The sequence below is a fragment of the Pinus tabuliformis genome, chromosome 6, assembly GCF_031772625.1.
Source record: "Pinus tabuliformis cultivar Carrire ecotype Pingquan chromosome 6, CPIR1, whole genome shotgun sequence".
NCBI classification, from domain to species: Eukaryota; Viridiplantae; Streptophyta; class Pinopsida; order Pinales; family Pinaceae; genus Pinus; species Pinus tabuliformis.
In genome coordinates, this window is record NC_142292.1 from 1,596,069,935 (window position 1) to 1,596,078,477 (window position 8,543).

An 8,543-nucleotide genomic window follows, 5' to 3' on the forward strand; every position below is an offset into this window, starting at 1 on the left:
GTTGGGTATTAAACATACCCATACCAGTGCTTGTGCTAGCCATTCCTTGACTGTGTATTTAAAAACTGACTGTCTCTTCAGTAACAAACAAGATAGTTATGAAGAATACCTGAATCCTTCGTTGTCTGAGTCTTCTGTCTGCCTGAGAAGTTTTGCTGCAGCTACAAACCTTCTCCCTTCAGCTTCTTTAACTTCTTTAAAGAGCCTGAGCCTGCTCTGATACCACTGTTGGGGATTTTTACATGGAGAAAATACCAAAAACCAAGAAAATAAAACACAGAGGCAATGCTCTGTTTTACTTTATTCCAGGGTCTTTTTGTGCAGAGGAAGACTAAAAAAATTTCACTGAGAGACAGAGTATTTCACCACCACAAAACATTTCCATTCATTAAAATATATGCCTGATACATGTTCATCCGCTTTGCTGAGAGGGATTCACCACACAAAAAAAATACATTCAACAAAAAACATTTACTCTGTTTCACCTGAGAATTCACTGAACTGGGTTTACTGCTGTAAATCCGCTTTTACATTCACTGTTGGGAAAGACACTTTTCTGCTGTAATAAAAATTCACACATACATACAAATGCGCTCCACCATTTTCTTTATGCACTGCTGTGCAAAACCACACATGGTTTTTCTACTCCTCAGTTTTACGATGGCCAACACAACCACCATTACAACCCACGAGCATATTTCTCCTTGGCTCGTTCATATATTTTTTTAACTCGTGTCTATGTTCTTTTTACATACCATTACCCAAAAAAATGGTCAACGCATAAAAAAAATAAAAAAAATTGTGTACCCATATCCCATACAAAACTTAGTTAATGAGCATATGCGCCCATACCTCCGATTAAAAAAACTTACGTGCAATATATGAAAACTTCAATATACTACCTACCACTATGACATTTCATTAATTAAACGTATGGTCAACAAAACTTAGATTTACTTCACGCAATATTTAATTTGATGCAGGAGTGGCGGTCAAACTCAAGAATTTAACCCACGCGAACCTTTAAATGCACCTCGTACGCAGCTTTGGTTTATCAATGGTGGAGAGCGATGGAGTAAATCCAACGGTGGAGAACAATATCGGAAGCCCAACATATGCTGAACATTAACACCCGAGAAAATGACGTTGGGATACGTCAGGGGTGAACCACGTGTCAGCTCTAAAATTTCTCGGGTTCGATCATCGGAAAATCCCTTTTGCCGGAATGTGACCCGAGAGCTCTCCGACGAGTTTGTTGACCGATTTCTGGCAGCTGCGTTGAAATTACGATTTCAACATACAAGGGCTACGTCTGCTGAGCATACGCCCGCCTCTGAGAGCTTGGAATTTTGCAGGCAAGGCTGGTACAATATTGCTGCTACTTTGAGGTGCATCGTGTTAAAGACATATCGGGTGGGTGCGAAGTAAGGAGAACCAAATGAGTGGGTAAGTTCCCGCAATTCCTTTCCCTTTTATCGGGCTTTGACCTGCGGTTCCAGTGGGTTGTGACTACTTACTCCAATTCAGTTCTTGTCAAGCAAACAAAATACACGAAACAAATACCCATGGTCCTCACCATTAAAGGCTTATTATAGTGTCCTATCCTATCCTTAATGTCTGTCTTTTGACGTTTAAATGCAATTATGTTACTTCTTTACACAGTATAAACTTGTAACTTAAAATGTTAACAGGAGAGAATATCTTCAGGCTGCCAACGATTTCCGTCATAGTGGCAGGAAGTAGATTTGCCTTCATTTAAATTTGCACCGTGCGAGACTACTTGTGCATAAAATGGTTCTAGTCCTTCCAGTTAGTAAAACTTGCACGAAATTATATGTAGATGGCCTAAATGTTATGTGCGCAGTTTCTCATTGTGTGCTTTGTTAGTCCTCATTCTTTATTTCTCTGGCTGGCCTTTCCTTTTTCCTATCTTTCCTTCTGGTTGTCCTCCTCTCCACTTTTGCCTGGACCCCTCTCATCCATGTTTACTCTTCAGACGACACTATCTGTGGACGTCTCACCTTCCACGACGCCTCTCCTTAAGCGTCCATCCACCATCAATCCTGATTCTCTGAACCACCAGTCGGCTTCTTCTCTACAGGCGGGTAGAAATTTATTGGCTCCATTGTATACTGGTTGTACCATGTCTGCAGCATGCTCGTTTCTATCCTGAATAGTCGGGACACATCGATCGTCGAGTGCTTCCCCTCCTTGCGGCTCAACGACCATGTTCTTTAAAGCTAGTTCGACATGGTTGAGAGAGTCGTCAAGATACTATGATGCTAATATGATTGGCTCCCTAAGCGTGAATCCAGTTCCTTTTTATTACCCAACCTTACTCTGGGAGCTTGTTCTGCTTATCAGTTGTGGGGCCACACTGATGGATGGCTCACAACCCATTGAAATGGTCAGATTCACACGCTTTAGCGCCTACCTATTTCATGTGCGGGGTTCGCTTCTTTCCCATTCGTTAAGACCGTCGCATAGCAGTTCCCGGGATCTCTTTTGTCTCGTTCCTGCAGCGCCAAGCTAAGCTTAAAATGAAAATCTTTCGAACTGGAGCCCCTTTGACGAGAGGATCATTCAAGGTTGGGTCAACTTCATGCTCTCTGGGCGCTTCAAAAAAGAGAATTCGTTAAAAACTTCCCTGATCGTGCTAGTATGTGGGGTTTCAGCCCATCATAACAAGAGAAGATATTGCATGCTCTCTGGTCTGTCGTACTTGTACCCACAAAGCGCTTCATGAATCATAAAGTGGTATAGGGCATCGAACTGTCGGTAGGGTAATAAGTGAAGGGGCAAGGTTGGTGGATCATCTGGCCTTAAAAAGAGAAGACATCAGAATCGAATGGATCATCCACTTAGTACCTTTGCCCATATTCTAGTTGCTTCTACTGGTGGTGCTAGCTCTTCTACAGCTACTGTAGTTGGTTCTGTACCTGCTATTGTACCTAGAACTGAGCAAAGGTATGATGTTGTTGATGGTCCTACTCAAGGATATGCTTAATATGCTAATGTTGATGGTATCTATGCTACCTATGTTATTGGACATGATGCTGACTTTGTTGGTTCAATTTCTCTACTCCTTCAACACTCCTTGTAGTAATGCCTACTAAGTACATCACATTGTGCAAGGTGCACCAAGTTTTGGCTTTGCATTACATTTCATTCAAAATTAAATCAGAATAATGATTATCCAATGATCTTGATCCAAGATGGCCAATTAGTTTATCCCGGAGTTAAATTTATTGATTAGGGTATGTTGTTGATGTTGCGACTAAGGTAATGCAACAAACAGAAAAGCTCAGTTTTGAATTTTGTATCAAGTTTCAAGTTCAGAAGTGTGGAAATTAGTCATGCTTAAAACCATGCCATTTTTATTTTATAAGAACAACTAACTTCCTACAACCATTAGAACCTTATAGACCTAAAACCATGCCATTTTTTATGAGAAAAACTAACTATGCTACTGCCATTAGTAACCTTATAAACCTATATCATTATTTTTTCAGTGGTGTACTTTTCTAAAGTTCTTGAATTTCTTATAATCACAACTACTTTCTTTTCTTCTGAGTTGTAGACTTTAGGTTTCCCAGAGCATTTTTATCATTTCTTTGGCTGCATGTGGGGTTTTTATTCTAGTGTAGACTTTGAGTGCTGAAGTTTCCTTTACCTGAGTTGGTTTCTTTGGCTGCATGTGGGGATTTTATTCTAGTGTAGACTTCGAGTGCTGAACTTTCCTTTACTTGAGTTGGTTGGAGCTGGTACTATGGGCAGGGTTTGACAAGTTAGAACTTGGGGAAGGCAATCTTCAATGTGTTCTATTGCTTAGCTATGTTAGATATTAAAGAAGCAAATAATGTACAGGAGATGGTGTCAAAGAGGGATAGTGCAGTGGCATTCCTGCAAATACAATCAACGTCATTTACCAGCGGCAATTTGAAGCTCACAAGTTATTATTGTTGATAGTTAAAGATACAAATTCTGAATATGGATTTGGGATTGTGAATATTCAGGTGGTATTTCTGTCGAAACCATTTCATTCACACTGGTGCCATATGATGTAAGTTTCCTTGTGTGAACATATGCCTTGCACTCTATGGCACTCAATGCAGGGACTTGCTGCCACCCAGCCCTCTTTTTTCCATATTTAAAATTTGAAGAACTCGTTCTGATTAGTAATTATTATTCATTTGCGTATTGTAAATTTATAGAATGTATAGTAAATTTTAGAATAGGTTTATTCTTCTCCTCCTTATATTATTATTATTGTATATATATATATATGTGTGTGTGAGAGAGAGAGGATAGTAATGATTAATAGTTTTTGAAATTACAATGGGTTTGTTGGATTTTAATCAATGTAAATGATTACTTCGATTTTTTTAAATTTTATGCTCTTATTTGAAAAAAAATGTTTTCTTGAATCTGATTGAGAAGTAAAAACAATGAGGATTTTGTGGTGAGCAGTTTTTTCCAAGAGAGCAACTCAAAAGCAGCGACGTCTATGCCTGTGGAAAGGTTGTCGGTGGCTCGACTGGTCTCTATGGCAGTGGTAGCCGCTGTAGGATTATGAAGGGGACGAGGGTCCTGCCTCATTTGAATAATTAACAAGATTATTGAAGCTGCAGTTCAGCGAAGAAAAATAATATTATTTGAATTCATGCTCTAAGAGAACATAGCGAGTTTAGCTTTTGTGAGTTTATGATGGGGTTCCAACCCCATTCTTTATGTAACTCCCGCTGTGACTTGAGAATTTTATCCCAGTTGTGGATTGCATTGGTCTGACTGCCTCTTAGTATTTATTAGGGTTTTTATAGATTATTTATTTCATTAGAATTTTGTTGGTCTTTTTATTCATTAAAATTCTTGATTCAAAATCTGTAGTTTACTTTTATAATTGAACTAATAAATTGAATTTATAATCAAGTTAAAAATGATTGAAGTTTTATCTAAATACACCATTTATCTAAAACATGTTCTTCTCAAACATAGTATCTATTAAACACTTTTTTCAAAAATATTAGAAGGATTTCATTAATCCGAGCATTAAATTCCGAATTCCAAAGGCTACTTTTAATCGAAAACCACTACTAAACAATAGGTTTAACGAAAACTTGGAAGCGCTATTTGCCAAGCCCAGTGATGGTTATGTTTTCTTGGTCGATGTTGCACGCCCATGTTTGTGGTTAAGCTGAATGTTTTCGACAGAGTTGCAGGGACCACTTTAGTGTTCGTGTTTGATTTATATAGAGAATAGTGCCACCCACAACCACATTGAGCGGTGTTGCTTTTTGTTTTTTCATGACTGCTTGGTTTTTGCCAAATTTGGGTTGTAATTTTATTTTCATAGTTTCATTTAAAGAGTGCAAAATTAGATAAGAATGGAAATAAAATTGCATTGTTTTATTAACAGATGGAATTTATGTTTTTCTTTTTATTTTTTTCAAGTAAATTTTGTTCAAAAATTTAGTATAGATTTTTAAAAATAATGAGTTGAAGACATTTAATTTGTAAAAATCAAGTATCTTAATTTTATGGTCTTGAATAAACAAGAAGAAATCACAATCTCACTAGAAATTGTATTGCTATATTCATGTATTATTTAAACTAGGCTAATTCCTAAAGACTCACAAATGGTACACAACATTAAGATAATCGTGAGATGAAATTTATTCACAAAGATTAACATATTAATAATTGTATTGCTATATTCATGTATTAATTAGACTAGGCCAATTCCTAAAGACTCACAAATGGTACACAACATTAAGATAATCGTGAGATGAAATTTATTCACAAAGATTAACATATTAATACATTGTCTTATGATCCTTGATTTTCATATTCCAAATGGTATCTTGAACTCAAATAATTGTTCATATTTTCATTTGGGGAGCAATACCATGTCACGTGTGTTCATATTGCGAGATGTATATTGAGGAAAAAATAACATAATATATTGGGGGATATATATGCGATAAAGGGTTTTTATATTGGTAGGTATACAAAATGCATCTCAAAGTTAATGAAAAAATATAAAAGGGTATAAAAGATGTAAATGAAAAAATGGATACCTACAATATCCAGTGAAAGTAGGGTTTTTTTTAATAGGGAAGGTGTATTGGGTTCATATTAGTAGGCTGTTAAATAATTTGAATTTTAGAGATATTTTTCAATATGTAGTCAAATTAAGGGAATTGTCTAAAATACCACGAACATAAGTGATATGTCATAGGTTCATTAAGTGAAGTCCCATGCATATTTTACACTATAACCCTTAGCAGATTAGGTGTCCAACATTCCCCTTTTAATCCCAAGGGGTGTATATGAGTCCAAGAAGAGACCTAAAATACCAAAAATGCAAAAAATGGATAGCAACAATTGGTTGAATGTGCTTTCAGAAATGATGGTATAAGGTGGGAGAACTCAAGGTCTCAACCAATGGTGGTTTAAAGATGACCACCAACACTAGAACATTTAGTGCAGTCCCTGGAACAATTCCAAATATAGCTAGAAGTTGAAGTGTTCTAATAAAGGAAGTACCCCCTAATGCTCTAAAAATGGAGACCATTGAGGTCTCAACCTAGAACACTTGATGAAATTCCTAGAATAGTTTCAAATCTGGCTAGAAGTTGAAGTCTTATGGTAGAGGAAGTGCTCCCTAATGTTCTGGAAAGGGAGACAATTTAAGTTTCAACCTATAGTAGTTTAAGGAAGGAAACCAACCAAAGGCATGCTCATGGGGCATTGTTTTATCTCTAGCTACAACTATGGATCTAGGTATGGTTGACTCTGACTCTAGGCTTAGGCAGCAAGCTCAGGCTACGACTCAGGCTCGCTTGATTTATACTTGAAGCTCGTACATGACCATTGATTTTTTCCCTATCAGATACAAGGTGAGAAGATGAAGAAATCTCAACTGCAAGATGTGACAATACTCAAGAAAAATTCTATGGTATGATCAAAATGTTTTCTTGGTTGTTGAAGCTCATTGCTAAGAAGCGATCCATCCAAGCTGAATCTTTGTTCTTGTAGGAGGCTTGTTCTTGAAGCATCTATTTGAATGATGAGTATTTTTATGACAATGATCACGTGGGTGAAGATCAAACCAATGATATTTCACATGGCCAACCCTGTCACAACGTTCACATATGCAAATTTGACGATGTTGTTGAAGAGGAGCACGATATGGAACAGGTGAATATGAAGGGTTTCGAAGAATCCAACAACATGAAAATGGATTGACTTGGAATAGTATGGGATATAAGAGGAAAAATCCTCATTTTACCCAATACAAGTTATACTTTAATTTTTAAGAACTTCTTCCCAATGTCTGATAATGAGCTTGGGAAGTGCAGCCTAAACTTCTACATCTACATGCAAATTTTCTCTTACACTGGGAACTGAATCAACCTCAACTTCAATAAATTGATCAGTTTCTTGTTTGTAAGTTTTTGTGGAGGTCATAATTTGAAAAATTTATTTCCGCAGTTTTATCCACAGTAATAATTTTCAATTGATGTTTCGAGTCGAAACCTGGACCCATCATTAGGATGTAAAATTGTTTGATTAGTTTATGTGTGCTAATGGGAGTCTGTTTCAACCTCAAATAGAGGATTGTTATGAACAAAAATCAGTTCAGAATGATTTTTCTTTTTTGTTAACTCATCTTGTTGTGGTTGTGATTCGAGTTCTAAAAACTCAATATTTCTTTGTGCATTTTGTAGACAGGTTCTAATAATACTAATAAGAGAGGCTTTGTTGATTTTCATTGTGCCATTAGTAATATATTGTATCAAAGTTTTCAGGAACTCTAATACTTCACCAATTAGAGCCATTTTTTTAGCAAAAAAATCAACGCTCAACAATCTTAGAGGAAATTGTAGCAAGCCTAGACAAACCCCAACTATTGAAGATTCCAAAAATGAAGAATACCAATTGTGTATCAAACTATCATTAAATATATAATGTAGGCATAAATGTCTCTAGTTTATTGGAACAAGTCAAATGCCACTACATAGAACTAGAACAAGGCGGAATGAAAAATTTATAGCATGATTAGAACAACACACTAGGATGGAGATTTAAACATTAAATAGTTTTCCAACTACCTTGAATCATTTAGTGGCGTGACTCAGAGACTTAACACCATTCCTCAGTCACTGGTTCAAATCCAACAGGTTATACTAGACTTCACTATGGTGTCCAAAATATTGACCTCAATCCCTACTAGATTCATGTCGGGTTCACCTACACCATGACTCTTTTTGAAAAAATCATCAATCTCAGGCTAGAAGGATGTTGAATGGCTCCACTCAACATCCTAGAGGGTTTTGTGCGTCACGAGAACAATTTGAGACAACAACAACTACACCAACTTCACCAAATACTCAACATTCGTCAAGATTGAAGATGCTTTCTCACCATTATGGAATACTTTAATCTCCTTCGAGCATTGAGGCTCCTGTGGTGTGCTTGCCCATGAGAGAAACACTTACTCGATGGAAGCTCTCCTGCTGCAACCACGATGATGTGTTCCC

General features: G+C 36.9%; 1 long non-coding RNA gene across 1 annotated transcript; it reads left to right on the plus strand.

Moving 5' to 3' along the window:
* Positions 1-1,305: 1,305 nt before the first annotated feature.
* On the plus strand, positions 1,306-4,839 carry LOC149264940 (uncharacterized). The gene is made up of 2 exons (XR_016250415.1): positions 1,306-1,446; positions 4,471-4,839. It is a non-coding gene; the product is annotated as an uncharacterized LOC149264940 (long non-coding RNA).
* The last annotated feature ends 3,704 nt before the right edge of the window (positions 4,840-8,543 follow it).